General features: G+C 36.0%; 1 pseudogene; it reads left to right on the top strand.

The window, feature by feature from the left end:
- On the top strand, positions 9,769-14,100 carry LOC109353977 (annotated as a pseudogene).

Below are 15,196 nucleotides of genomic sequence, written 5' to 3'. Positions count from 1 at the left end.
CTTGAGCACTAGGGATATTGGCTTCTCTTCCACACTTGATCTTAGAAGCCTCTTGAGCACCATCGTTTTTAGCCATTTTCCTACAGTTGGATACCAGGTGACCTATAGAATGACATCCAGTGCATAGGTCTGCTAAATTCTCATATTCAATTGATACAACAAAAGCAAAACCTTCCCGTTCTACCAAGATTTGTTCAGGTAAGTTTGCTTTGAGGTTGATGTCCACCAACACCTTAGCGAAGTGCCCGAAACTTCTATTATTTGTCGCTTCATCCAATGAAATAGGAACTCCTATTCCACCTGCGATTGAGAATAGGATCCTTGGGCTCCAATATTCTTGAGGGAGACCTACTAGCTTAACCCAACACTAAGCATGAGAATATTTTTGAATACTTGGGTTAAAATCAGGGGTCCAAAGGAATAACCGAATCAAACCTGGTTTCAGGTTCCACGAGCCAACATCACAAACACTTCTCATATCATCAATGGATGAGAATGAAAACTCATAGTAGCCTCTACCAAGGGATATCATGTTCCATTTTCCCAGTTTACTTCACAGAGTAGAGAGTTTGGCTTTAAGCTCTGTGAACTTCATTGGTGTATCCCCTTTTGAAAGGATTAGCCTGCCATGGAGATGGGTCTTGCAACGTTGCAATCCAGCTTGATTTTCATCCTCGGGAATCTTGATTGCGATGGCATCTCCCTTTATACAGGGTTGAGGCAGCTGTGAGATAGAGATATCACAAGAATTCTTTAGAGCTTGTGCAAAAGATTTTTTTTGTTCTGGATGCTGCACCTTTTCTTCAGTGAGGGATGGTTCTACCAGAAATCTCCAAGGAATTGCAGGCACAGAACTAGACATGATTTTATCGTTCCAAGGAAGTGGGAGGGGATCTCCAAGAAAGTGGGAGAAACCCTAGCTGAGCGACATGAAGGACATCAATAAACTCTTTGTAATATATCTAAACACAACCATTACACCAAACAACCGGATGAACCATTAGGGTAGGAGAACATCGAAAAATATATTACTATGGGATATTATATGAAGAGTTTATTTATAAAAAAAAGATTGGGAGCATATATGTTTTCAAATATTTTACCATTTTTTTTATCAAAGATCAAATAAATACATGTGAAGAATTTTAGGGTCATGTAATTCCATTTTAAATTAAATGAGACTCACTATGATCGTTTAAGTCATACGGGGTATGGATAGTGACAGATTTTAACCACTTCAAATTAATATTTTTAATAAAAAAATATGCAGCTATAAACATTTACTCATCATGCAACTTAGTCGAAAATATAATAATATGCAATGAATTAAGTGCACTGAAAAATACCTTAGGGGAAGGGTTGTAGTATAAAATTAAGGAGTCTTGGATGAGCATGTTGGATAGAGTCCTTATTTCAGAAGCTTTGATTACCAAATGGCCAACATGATTACTTGGTATATGAAATGAGTGCTTCATGGAATTTTGGAAGGTGATGTTAGATTTTATATAATGGGAGATACTAAAGATAGCAAAAAAACACTATCAAGTTACTTCAATGCTTGCATATGAGGCTGTAGGAAGCAGAACCATAACCAATTGGTGGGTATAAATGTAGACAAAAGATGAGTTGAGGAGGGAAAATAAATAATGGATATAATTAATGATCCTTTTATAAATAAGGTATAAAAAAGTTACAGTATGGTCAAACCTAATGTTGAATTAATATTGGTGCTATTAATTATGAAGGTATTGTCAAATGCACTACATAAATAATCTCCTAAAGACATCGGTTAGCATCCCCAAATTTATATATGAAATCAATATACTTTCAATTTGAAGCCTAAGGAAGTTGGAGCATCCATACTTATGAGAGTTTCTTTTGGTCTTAAATGGAACTATAATGATTTCCAATATTAGAGATAGAAGTGATATTTCTGTATATAGTTTAAATATAAAAATATAATTTCATTATAAAGTAAAAAGATATAAATGTTATTGTATTTTGCCTTTTCTTCAGTTTTACACATCATTTTCCTCTCTGATATTGAAGAGGATTCTAGCCTTATTAAATGGTTGTGTTTAAACTTCTCTAGTTTAATATTGTTCAGAAGTTTAGAACCAGCTATTCACATCCCATCGACGAAGTGTTACCATTGGAGGTCATCGGTGCATGTTGTCAAATATTTACGATCATGGAAAGACTTGTGTAATGTGTATATATATAGCATAAAAAAATATTTGACAACTAATTAAAATTTTATTCAAAATAATTATTTTGGATAGCACCAAAAAGCAAAAAAAAAATAATATTTGTATTCAATAACGACATATTACATATGTCTCCATACAAGTTTTTCTTTTCTCACAAAAAAGGATCACCATGAACTTTATATATATTCAAATATATTTAAGTTAAGGCAAAAAAAAAAAAAAAAAAAGAAGTCATGAAGTTTTCATATTTGGTAAGTGTAAAATTTCCACATGTTGGATATTATTTACTCACATTTTTCAATTCAAATTGATTACAGTTATATTTAATTGATTCAATTTGAGGATCATTTGTTCATGTATAAAATTATAAATGTTTGTTAGTAAATATTTTACTTTTAGGTATTTTGAGGAAAGAAAAGCAAAGATTCAAATTAAACCAGATTGAGTAAAATAGCGACAATATATTCGTTCACTATTAGATAGGAGATATTTGGGTGTGAAACTCCCAACAAATGGAACTTCAATATGAATAGTGGGATTGGCAAAATATGCAATGGTTCTCTCTCAGGACAAGCTGCTGAAAATAACCACTAGTAGTTATCGAAAAATTGTAATGTTGTATTCATTTTTTTAAAAGGGCAAAAAAGTGTTTTTTTAACTCTAACTCTTCCCCCTTACATCATTTTCAATTTAGCAGGCTTAGGATTGTATTTTAGAGATTTTTAAACCCATTGGAGAGGGAAACTTGAATATTAAAGGCATTAAAACATTATGGAGCTCACCTTGGTGCTCTTCCATGGGTGGTCTTTATCTTCTCTTCTCCATTGTGTTGGTTTCCATGTAAATGAGTAATTAAATCCGCTCTTATTGGTATTACATATAGTTGCTCAATTTGATGTAAGTAATTTGATTGATTTATATTTATTTATGTTTATGTAATAAGTGAATTTTTGTTTTTCATGGTTGTTTTAGTTTGATTACCTAAAACATGACTTTATGTTGAATGTGTTGTTAAAATTATATAGTTGTGTTTAACTGAACTAGAATATATCATCTAGTGGGTGTAACTTCTAAGAATATAGTCAACCTAACACCCAAGCTTATTAGAATTTGCTTTCTTAATTGCTCAAGGAATTTATGGTTAGGGAAATGAGTTGTTAATTATTTCATTAGGACACTAATGATGTTAAATAGAAATAATGTTGAGGAAATCGAAGTATAGATTATTTTATAAGTTACATCCTTTTCTATATTTAAATGTTGAATAGTGAAATCTAATCCCAACGCTTTTGTTTTCAATTTAGTTTCTAGTATTCAGTTTCAAATTGAAAATCTCTTTCGACAGAACTCTTAACTTAAAGACCATAATTATTGTAAAGAATATAATACCATTCAAGTCTTTATGAATATAAAAACTCTTTATATTTGTTTGCAACTCAACTCAATATTTTAATTGACCGATTTGCTATTTACCAAAGTTTACAAATTGCACTACGATATTAGCATTTCAGTTATGTGCAGTGGTTGCTTAAGTTTAAAACTGAGTTATTGTAGGATAATAATTTAACATTTAAATAGGAAATATTAATAAACTAATATCTTTTTAGGATAAGAATGATATTGGTTGTATGATGGATGACTCTTTTAATTAAGACAATATGTAAAATGAGAAGAATGACTTAAAGTGCTTTATTATTACATTTGATTATAGAACTTGACTTTATTACATGTTAAGTTATTTCATTTTATGATATGTGGATGTAGTTAATATTAAAAGTTTATTCTTACGCATGTAACATATATTCTGATATCTTTTAAAACTTTATAAGTAGAAATTGGAATGTTACATGCTTTAAGAATTATAAAAAATATTTTAAAAAGGTGATTTAAATAGTGATATCACTTAAAAATGGCTATTTTAAAATACAATTTTAAAAGGAAAATATTTTAAAATGTGATTTTAAAAATATTCTAAAATATTATTTTAAAAATATTTTAATATATGATTTTAAAATACAGAATATTAATATTTTTCTTTTTTATCTAAAGGTGATTTGAAAAAATATTTTAAAAAGTGACATTTTTTTGAAAAGGTGCTCTTAATCCTAGAATATCTTCTAACTTATGATTGTTATTAGGGGCGATTTTATGTCTCTGCTAGGGTTTCAAACTTTCCAACTCTCTGGGAATATCTTCTAACTTCTGGAACCAACCTCCAACTTTCTTGGATCTTCTTCTTCGTCTCAACAAAATGTCTAATGAATACTGCATTCCATGGTCTTTTATCTGTGGCATTCAGGAAGCTATTAAACAACCTCCTCATCCTCCTACAAAATCCTTTGCTCAAGTGGTGAAGAATACTTGTGATATATTGGTTTCTTAACTTCCTCAATCATGCATCAAAGGAGATGCAATAGCTATAAAAATACCAGAGTGTGACTATCAAGCTGGTCTCTAAAGATGCAAGAGTCATCTACATTGTAGGATCCTTCTTTCTAAGGGTGACACTCCTATTAAATTTTTTGATTTGAAATCTAAGCTCACTACATTGTGGAGCATGATAGGATAATGGAATATGATATCACTTTGGAAGGGATTTTTCGAATTCTCCTTCTCCTCTATTGAAGACATCCGTTCTGTGTGTGCCATAGGTTCTTGGAACCTCAAAATTGGTCTCTTTCGTCTCTTATTATGGGCACCAGACTTTAACTCAAGCCTGCAAAGACTGTCTCACTGCCAAAGTTGGGTAAAAATTGTTGCTTTCAGACAAGATTATTGGAGCCCAAGGATTATTTCTCAATAGCAGGGGGTATTGGCACCCCTATATCTTTGGATGAAGCTACAAATAACAGAACTTTTGGTCACTTTGCCAAAGTCCTTGTAGATATCAATATGAAGGCCCAGTTACCTGATCAGATATTGGTGGAGATGGAGGGTTTTGCGTTCTTTGTGACCATAGAATATGATAACCTCCCTGACTTTTGTTTTGGGTGTCAAGCTATAGGTCACTTAGCATCTAGCTGTAGGAAAACATCCAAAAGAGAACATGCAGTGGACCAAAAAATAACAAGGAACCTAAAGGTAGTGAAATAGGATACGTCTAATGTGAAAGAACCTGAACTGCTCATCAACTTAAATATAGATGCAACATAGGAAATTAATCAGGAAAATTTGGAGAAAGTCAGGCTTCCTAACCAAGTTGAACAAATAAATGATTTATCTGATGAAGATATAAGTTGCACAAGAGTTGAAGAAACTCTGGAGGAATTACCACATGACGCAAATCAGATTGAACAAGATCATGTCACAATCCAACCATTGGAGGAAATGGAAAATCAGAATGATGTTAGGGATATGAGAATTGTTCGAAATTTTTAGGCTAAGTACACATTTGATGAGGTTAAGGAAGAAGTGGAGGAAGAGGGTCTCTTCACTGATGTTTTAACCAAGTCTAAAAAAAGAAGGCAAAAAAGGAAAAGTAGTCAAGGGAAGGTTCATTATACCTGAAGGGGTGGTTATCTAAACTCAACACAATGAAGGTCCTCTACTGGAATTGTAGAAGTATAGGCAACCTAAACACTAGGTTGGTGCTTAAGAATATGGTTCATGCTAATAAGCCTGATCTGGTTTTCATAGCTGAGCCACAAATAGCTATGCAGGAAATTAGTCATGCTTACTAGGATGAGTTAAAGTTGAAATTGTTTACAGTGAATTCTAAGAATACATTGATTCCTAACATTTGGGGATTGCGTAGTCAAGACATTGATCATAGTGTGATCTTTTTAACAAATCAACAAATTTCTATTGTTGTATCTATTGAGAACAATTTTTTTTTCCTTTGGGCACTATATGCAAACACTAATTACATAGCTAGAAGGTTCCTTTGGTCTGAAATCACAAGCTTAATGGATGATCATGTTGGCTTCTGGTGTTGTATAGGTGACTTCAATGTAATTCTTGGGTCTAATGAGTACAAGGGATCAAGAATTCCTTCGAGAACTCCTTCAGAGGAGTTTAAAACCTTCTTTGATAATGCTGGGCTTATACACCTAACCACTAGAGGTGCAGAGTTTACTTGGTCTAATAAGAGAAGGGGTCATGCTCTCACTGAAAAAAAGGCTGGATAGGGCTATTTGTAATGAGGAGTGGCTTTCGGATTGGCACCAGGTTTCTTGATGCACTCTCCCTAAAGTTCCTCTGATCATCATCCAAGCCTCCTTTTCTCTAGCAATTCTGATCCTGCCAGAATATCATCTTACAGATTCCACAAAATGTGGTTGCAGCATCCTGATTGCAATAGGGTCATTGAGGAATCTTGGAGAGCTAGGGTGTATAGATGCCCAATGTTCATATTGGCTTCAAAGCTCAAAAGACTCAAAATTGTGCTCGAAGTTTGGAATGTCAATATGTTTGGCAATGTTCATCAAAAGGTGCAAGAGGCCTTGAATGAGGTTCAAACAATCCAAAACTGCCTCAATGATCTTGGTCAGGAAAATGACTATTTGGATCAAGAAGTAATGGCCCAAAGGAATCTTCTCCATGCTCTCAATATGGATGAGGAATTTTGGAAAGAGAAAGTGATAAGTGCCATTTTTACTGTACTTTCTAGTTTATTTTAGAGCACTTATCGTTTTGACTTATGGAAAATATCATGCAAAATACACTTTTTGATTAAAACTTATAGAAATTCTAATTTACAATTAGAATATGTTTAATGCATGTTTCCAATCTCACTTTGAGCTTTTAAGGTTGAAGATCTCACAAGAAAAAGGTTTGCAGAATGATTAGGAGCTTGAAGAACGTTCAAAACCGCCAAGCCTGATTCTAGGAGGGCTGGGCGTTTTTGCTTCTGTCCAAATCAAGCTGGGCGCCCTGCTGAAATGAACGCAGAGCGCTGGGCGGCCAGAAAAGGGGCTGGGGACCCTGCTAAACTAAACTAAACCCTCTTGTGAGGGTAACCAAGGAGCTGGGCGCCCTGTGCGTGCTTCTCTTTGTAAAAGCCATTTTCTGGTTCAGAACCAGAGTTTCTTTTTGGAGAGAAGAATTTTTCCTCAAACTCAGAACTTAAGGAACTTAGAAAAACACCTTTGGAAACACATAGAGCTTGGATTGAAGATCAACTGGAGGGGTGGATTTGTTCCTGCATCATCTTGGAGCTATCATTTCTTCTTAAATCTTCACTTTGAGCTTGAAAGCATCCATGGCTATGGATTGCTAATTTCCTTGTGTTGGGATTGGACGTAACTCCTAAACTTTGATGTATCTATTTTGATTTCTATATACAAATATCTGTTCTATGCGATAATTTCAATGATTTAATCTTGTTCTTCATAAATGTTTTGGATTGATCACCTAAGGCATGAATTTAGATTTGATATGTGAGTGAGAACTACATATTATAATCGGATTTAGATTATCTCATCTAACAAGCGTGATTGCTAGAGATAGAATTAAGTTTGTTTGTCATTTTACATCTGGACTCATTACGATTATCCTTTTTAATTATGCAAGAGATTGATAATTAGATTAGGGAATCGTTGATCTACTCATGTAAGAGATTAATGAGATAGATAAGAATTGATGTGATGAAATTAAGCATAAGCCAAAGTTTGTATGTTGAATCATTAGGATATTGATGAGTTATTGAGTGAAACCCAATCCCAACAGTTTTCTCATATTGTTATAAATCCTTTTTAATATTGCATATTTTTACAATTGAAGTTGTTACAAAAATCAATCATCAAACCATCTGAACTCATTGTTTAAGAAAATTTACTAAAGAAAGGCATTGATTTAACCAATTCCCTGTGGATACGATATAAAACCCTTTTACTATACTGCAATTGAATCCTAAGGGATTTGAAAGTAGAGTGGTAAAAATAACTTTCAACAGAAAGCTAGAGTTAATTGGCACAATAGTGGTGACAGGAACACATGTTTTTTCCATAGAGTAACCAAAATCAGACAGGTTTCCAAATCATTGAATCTTCTAAATGTTGGTGAGGATGTGATCATTGATCAGGAGGAAATTACCGCTCATGCTCTAAACTATTTTACTGATCTATTTGGCTCTCTAAATGTTACTACGAATAATTCTCTCATTAGTGAGGTACTCCCTTGCCTAGTCACTGAGGCTGAGAATCATATATTGACTTATGAGCCATGTACAGAGGAAATTAAGGGTGTTGTGTTCTCAATGAATGGCGATGGTGCTCCTAGTCCAGATGGGTTTGGAGGTTGCTTCTATTAGACTTACTGGGATATAGTTGGTAAGGATGTTTGTAATACAGTCAACCAATTCTTCAATTCTGGTTGGATCCAACTCACTTCTTTGTCGCCATCCAGTTCAAAAGTCTCCTCCTCTATGAATCACAAAATCAAGAGAAGATGCTTTCCTCTGATCAAGAGTGGGCATGTTTCTTCAGGAAAAGATTTGGTAATCCTAACAAGTATTACAAGTCATCAATATGGCTAGGTATTAAAATAAATCTGCAGCTTGCAATATCCAACTCTATGTGGCTGATAGAGGATGGTAGGGAGATCAACTTTGGGAATGATAATTGGTTGGATAGGCCCTTGGAATGATTTAACCAATTCCCCGTGGATACGATATAAAACCCTTTTACTATACTGCAATTGAATCCTAAGGGATTTGAAAGTAGAGTGGTAAAAATAACTTTCAACAGAAAGCTAGAGTGCCGGGGAGTTGCGTCTAAATACAAAGCATTGCTTTAGTTGTTATCTTGAGCAATTGTGAATATAGTACATAGTTTTATTTACATTTTCATAAGCTTGTTAACTAATCCACTTGGCTAGATTTGTGTTATCTTTCTTTTTATGCGAGGTAGGATTCCAGCTGATCAACTCTTATTCGACCCAGAAATAGACAAAACAGCTAGGAAGAATAACAGCAAAGCCAGGAAGAGAAAACAACTTGCTAAGCAGAGAAGGCAACAAGAAGAAACTTCTGTCTCAAGTTCTTCTACAAATCAAGAAACAATGGCGGCAACCAATGATGACAATAAGCCAGGTTTTGTCAATTTCACACCAAGGAACATTATCAGAATTGGCAGACCTACTGGAAATCAAAAGCCATCGGAAATGAAGACTGGATTGGTACAGTTGATGTATGCCAACCCTTTCGCTGGTCTGGATCGTGAGGATCCCTATGCACATCTTACATTGTGGTACTGCTGGCGTGATAGAGAATGAGGAGGAAGATGTATTTCTGAGACTCTTTCCTTTGACCCTCATTGGAAAAGCCAAGGAATGGTTCCTTGATCAACCACAACAAATTTTATCGGATTGGAACCAATTGGAGGAAAAATTCATGGCTAGGTATTTTCCTCAATCAAAATTTTTGGATTTTAAAACTGCTATTTCTACTTTCTCTCAGTTTGTAGGTGAAAGTTTATGTGAAGCCTGGGAGAGGTACAAATCAATGTTGAGGAAATGTCCAAACCATGGATTCGATGCAAAGACACAAATCCATATTTTCAAAAATGGCTTATTCTAACAACACAAGTTGATCCTTGAAGCCACATCTGGAGGATCTTTGATGGCTAAAACTCCAACAGAAGCCATTGACATAATTGAGTCTATGGCCATCAATGACCAACAGGATCAACACAATAGAGCTCCCACACGAAGAAGCATGATAGAACTTGTAGGGAATGATGCAATCTTAGCACAAAACAAGCTTTTTCAACAGCAAATGGAAGAAATGACAAAGCAATTGGCAAATATTCCAAAACAGTTGAAGGAAATGCAAGAATCATCATCCAGGAGGCATGTGAATAGATGTGACGCGTGTACACCAGATCATCCTACAAGTAATTGTGAGCCCAAGGAGGAGGAAGTTCAATACATGTCTAATCAGCCAAGGCAAGGTCAGTATCAGAACAACTACTCTCGAGGAGCCAATCAAAATTTCAGCCAACCTTGGAAACAGGATGTCGGACCTTCTTCTAACAGGCCACCACCATTCCAGAACCAACAATATCAACAACCGCCACAAAATCAGAATTCACAATTGGCGGACACATTGAATCAATTTATGCAAATGTCGATGGCTAACCAGAAGAATACTGATGCATCTATCAGGAATTTGGAGACCCAGGTGGGCCAATTAGCAAAGCAGCTTGCAAACTCTCATAAAGGAGCATTTTCAGCAAATACCGAACCTAATCCGAAGGAGCAGTGCAAAGCAATTACCACACGGAGTGGTAAGATGATAGGTAAAGGTATTGGTGAGAATTTGAGTGAAAAGAATGTGATTGTTGTTGAGGAAAAGATTGAGAGTGAAAAAGAAGAAAGTGAGAAAGAGGTGTTGAAAAATAAAAGTGAGGATGTACATAAGAGTGAGAAAGAGAAAAACAAAGAAAAAGAGAGTGAGATGAAAAACCATGAGAAGAGTGCATTAAAAGCTCCACCTGTGAGAGACTTACCTTATCCACATGTTCCAACAAAAAGAGAAAAAGAAAGGCAATTTGCAAGATTTATGGATATATTCAAGAGGCTTCAGATCAATATTCCATTTGCAGAAGCCTTGGAGCAGATGCCTACCTACGCTAAATTCATGAAAGAATTGTTGACAAAGAAGAGAAGATTCATAGAGGAGGAGACTATTGAACTGGATGCTAGCTGCAGTGCTATTATTCAAAAATACATTCCTCTGAAGGCGAAGGATCCTGGAAGCTTCACACTGCCTGTTACTATTGGAAATCTAACACTTGGAAAAGCACTTCTGGACTTAGGAGCTAGTATCAACCTAATGCCACTGTCTATGTTGAGAAGAATTGGTGATTTGGAAGCTAGACCTACCAGAATGTCATTACAGTTAGCAGACAGGTCAGTGAAATATCCACATGGTGTTGTAGAAGATGTGCTGGTGAAAGTAGACAAGTTTATGTTTCCAGCTGATTTTGTGGTCTTGGATATGGAAGAAGATGTCGAGGTCCCGTTGATTTTGGGTAGACCATTCATGAAGACAGCTAGAGTTATGATTGATGTGGATGCAGGTAAACTAAAAGTAAGAGTGCAGGATGACGAAGTAAATTTCAATGTTTTTGAGGCCTTGCAATATCCGAAAGACAAAGGACAGTGTTTCTCTATTGACGTTATTGATGAGGTGTGTTATGAAGCAACTAAACAGCCACAGTCATATGATCCTTTAGCGAAAGCTTTGATAAACTTGTACACAAGGTTTAATGAGGAAGAGGAGCAAGAGATTGAAAGATGTTTGCAAGATCTTGATTCACTCAAAGAGATTCCTCCGAAGCAAGTAGCATTGGAAAACATTGAAAAAGCAGTTGACAACAAGGAGGCTAACCAGAAACTGGAATTGAAGTTGTTACCCTCCCATTTAAAATATGTGTTTCTACAAGGTGAAGCTGAAAAGCCAGTGATCATTAGTGGTTCTTTATCACCACGGGAGGAGAAAAAGCTGATTGAAGTCCTCAAAGAGAATCAAGGAGCAATAGGCTGGACACTAGCTGATTTGAAAGGTATCAGTCCTTCATATTGCATGCATAAAATTCTAATGGAGGATGATTTTAAGCCTGTAGCTCAACCTCAGAGAAGATTGAATCCAACTATGAAAGAAGTAGTCAGAAAGGAAGTGGTGAAGATGCTTGAAGCCGGAATGATTTATCCCATTTCAGACAGTGCCTGGGTGAGTCCAGTCCAGGTGGTGCCAAAGAAAGGAGGGATGACTGTGGTAGCCAATGAAAAAAATGAATTAATTCCAACCAGAACTGTCACAGGTTGGAGAATGTGTATTGACTACCGGAAGCTGAATAAAGCCACAAGGAAAGACCATTTTCCATTACCTTTCATGGATCAAATGCTGGAGAGATTATCCGGTCAAGCTTTCTATTGTTTTCTGGATGGTTACTCCGGTTACAATCAAATCACTGTTAATCCAGAAGATCAGGAGAAAACGGCTTTCACATGCCCATTTGGTATTTTTGCTTACAGGAAAATGCCATTTGGATTATGTAATGCTCCTGCAACCTTTCAGAGATGTATGTTGGCTATCTTCTCAGATTTGGTGGAAAAGTGTATAGAAGTCTTCATGGATGACTTATCTGTGTTCGGAGCTTCTTTTGATCTGTGCTTGATGAATTTGGACACCGTGCTGAAACAGTGTGTTGAAACAAACCTTATCTTGAACTGGGAGAAATGTCACTTTATGGTGACTGAAGGTATTGTTCTGGGCCACAAAATCTCATCAAAAGGCATGGAGGTTGATAAAGCAAAGGTTGAAGTCATTCAAAAGCTACCAGCTCCGTCAAATGTTAAAGGAATCAGAAGCTTTCTCGGACATGCTGGATTTTATAGACGGTTCATCAAAGATTTCTCTAAGATTGCCAAACCTTTGAGCAATCTTCTGAATAAGGATACTCCTTTCATTTTTGATAATGCATGCTTTAAAGCTTTTGAACAATTGAAACAAAATTTAGTTTCTGCTCCTATTATTATTGCACCTGATTGGAATCTTGATTTTGAATTGATGTGCGATGCTAGTGACTATGCTGTAGGTGCAGTGCTAGGTCAAAGAAAGAATAAAATGTTTCATGCTATACATTATGCTAGTAAAGTGTTAAATGATGCTCAAATGAATTATGCCACAACTGAAAAAGAATTACTAGCTATTGTGTATGCTTTAGAAAAATTCAGAAGCTACTTGATTGGATCTAAAGTTGTGATTTTCACAGATCATGCAGCTATCAAGTATCTTTTGACAAAAGCAGATTCCAAGCCACGACTGATTCGTTGGATTTTGTTGTTGCAGGAATTTGATCTTGAAATCAAAGACAAAAGTGGCAAGGAAAACTTGGTAGCTGATCACTTATCCAGATTGGTGAATGATGAGGTGACCACAATGGAAAAAGGGATAGTTGAAGAATTTCCAGATGAAAAACTGCTTAGTATACAAGAAAGGCCATGGTTTGCTGATATGGCCAATTACAAAGCAGCAGGTGTTATCCCTGATGATTTTAACTATCATCATAAAAAGAAATTTCTTAGGGATGCAACTCATTTCTTGTGGGATGATCCTTATCTATTCAAGGCAGGAGCTGATGGATTATTGAGGAGATGTGTAGCTTCTGATGAGGCTAGCAATATATTGTGGCATTGTCACAACTCACCCTATGGAGGGCATTTCAATGGTGAGAGAACCGCTGTGAAGGTATTGCAATCTGGTTTTTACTGACCCTCCCTGTTCAAAGATGCACATTTCCATGTGCAAAGGTGTGATGCATGCCAAAGGTCAGGTGGAATAGGAAAAAGAAATGAAATGCCTTTACAAAACATCATGGAAGTGGAGGTATTTGATTGCTGGGGCATGGACTTCATGGGCCCATTTCCATCATCATTTTCAAATGAATACATTTTGGTGGCTGTCGAGTATGTTTCAAGGTGGGTGGAAGCCATAGAAACTCCTAAAGTGGATGGCAAAACGGTAGTGAAGTTCTTAAAGAAAAACATATTCAACAGTTTTGGAGCACCCAGGGTCATAATCAGTGATGGAGGTTCACATTTCTTCAATTCACAGCTGACCAAGGCATTGCAACATTATGGTGTATGACACAAAGTAGCATCTCCTTATCATCCACAAACAAATGGCCAGGCAGAAGTTTCTAACAGAGAAATCAAAACGATCCTGGAGAAAACCTTTGCTAGAAACATGGCCAATAAGCTTTACATAAGGAAAGCTTTTGATACCCTTGACTGGAATTTTCTGCTTGACACTTTAAAAGCTTTTGGTTTCAATATGAAATTTATCTCCTGGATCAACACAATCATTCATTCTGTAAAGCTCTCAATAAGCATCAATGGCAAGAATATAAGATTCTTTAATTGCAAGAGAGGGGTCAGACAATGAGATCCATTATCCCCCCTTATCTTATGTTTGGCAAAAGAGGTCCTTAGTAGAAGAATTACAAAACTCTTGGAGGAAAGGAAGATCAAACCAATATCTGTTCCTAGAAACTTACTCACTCCCTCATAGGTTCTCTATGCTGATGATGTGCTAATTTTATGCAGAGGTATAAAAAGGGACATGTTAGCTCTCAAGCACCTCATCCTTGATTATGCTCGAGTCTCTGGTCAGAGCATGAACATCAACAAATGTAAGTTCTACATAGCTAAGGCAACTTCTAGGAAAATGGCAAACTTAGCATCCTATCTAGGTTTCAATGTTGGTAGCCTCCCTGTCAAGTAATTGCGTGTTCCTCTTTCTAAAGGGAAGCCCAAGAAGGGTCATCAACATGGTATTGTTGATAGAATAATCACCAAGCTAGCTAAGTGGAAGGGTTCAGCCTTATCAATCATGGGCAGGGTTGAGCTTGTCAAATCAATCACACAAGGCATGCTGATTTATAGTTGTGACATATATAAATGGCCTACTCAGCTGCTAAAGCACTTGGATTCTTGCATGAGGAATTTTATTTGGTCATGGGATGTCAAGGTCAGGAAGTTGGTCACAGTTGCTTGATCTAAAATCTGTAATCATACTAAAGCAATAGGGGCTAGGATTCAAGTCCCTAAAGACAATAAACCAGACTGCAATGCTTAAGCTAGCCTGGGATATGCTTTCCTCTGATCAAGAGTGGGCATGTTTCTTCAGGAAAAGATTTGGTAATCCTAACAAGTATTACAAGTCATCAATATGGCTAGGTATTAAAATAAATCTGCAGCTTGCAATATCCAACTCTATGTGGCTGATAGGGGATAGTAGGGAGATCAACTTTTGGAATGATAATTGGTTGGATAGGCCCTTGGTTGATATGCTTAATATCCCTCGTGAATTACACTCACGTTTGTTGGCTTCAGTAGCTGATTTCATTGCCAACTACAATCGGATAATTCGTTAGGAATTAACTAATAAGTTTCTTACAATTGCTCTACACATTTCGAATATTTTCATCTCTAACAACAAAGACAGGTTAGTGTGGCAACAATATAATGATGGAAAGTTA

The sequence above is a fragment of the Lupinus angustifolius genome, chromosome LG08 (genome assembly GCF_001865875.1).
Source record: "Lupinus angustifolius cultivar Tanjil chromosome LG08, LupAngTanjil_v1.0, whole genome shotgun sequence".
Taxonomy (NCBI): Eukaryota; Viridiplantae; Streptophyta; class Magnoliopsida; order Fabales; family Fabaceae; genus Lupinus; species Lupinus angustifolius.
The sequence above is the reverse complement of the archived record's forward strand: the minus strand, read 5'-3'. Positions and strand labels throughout refer to the sequence as shown.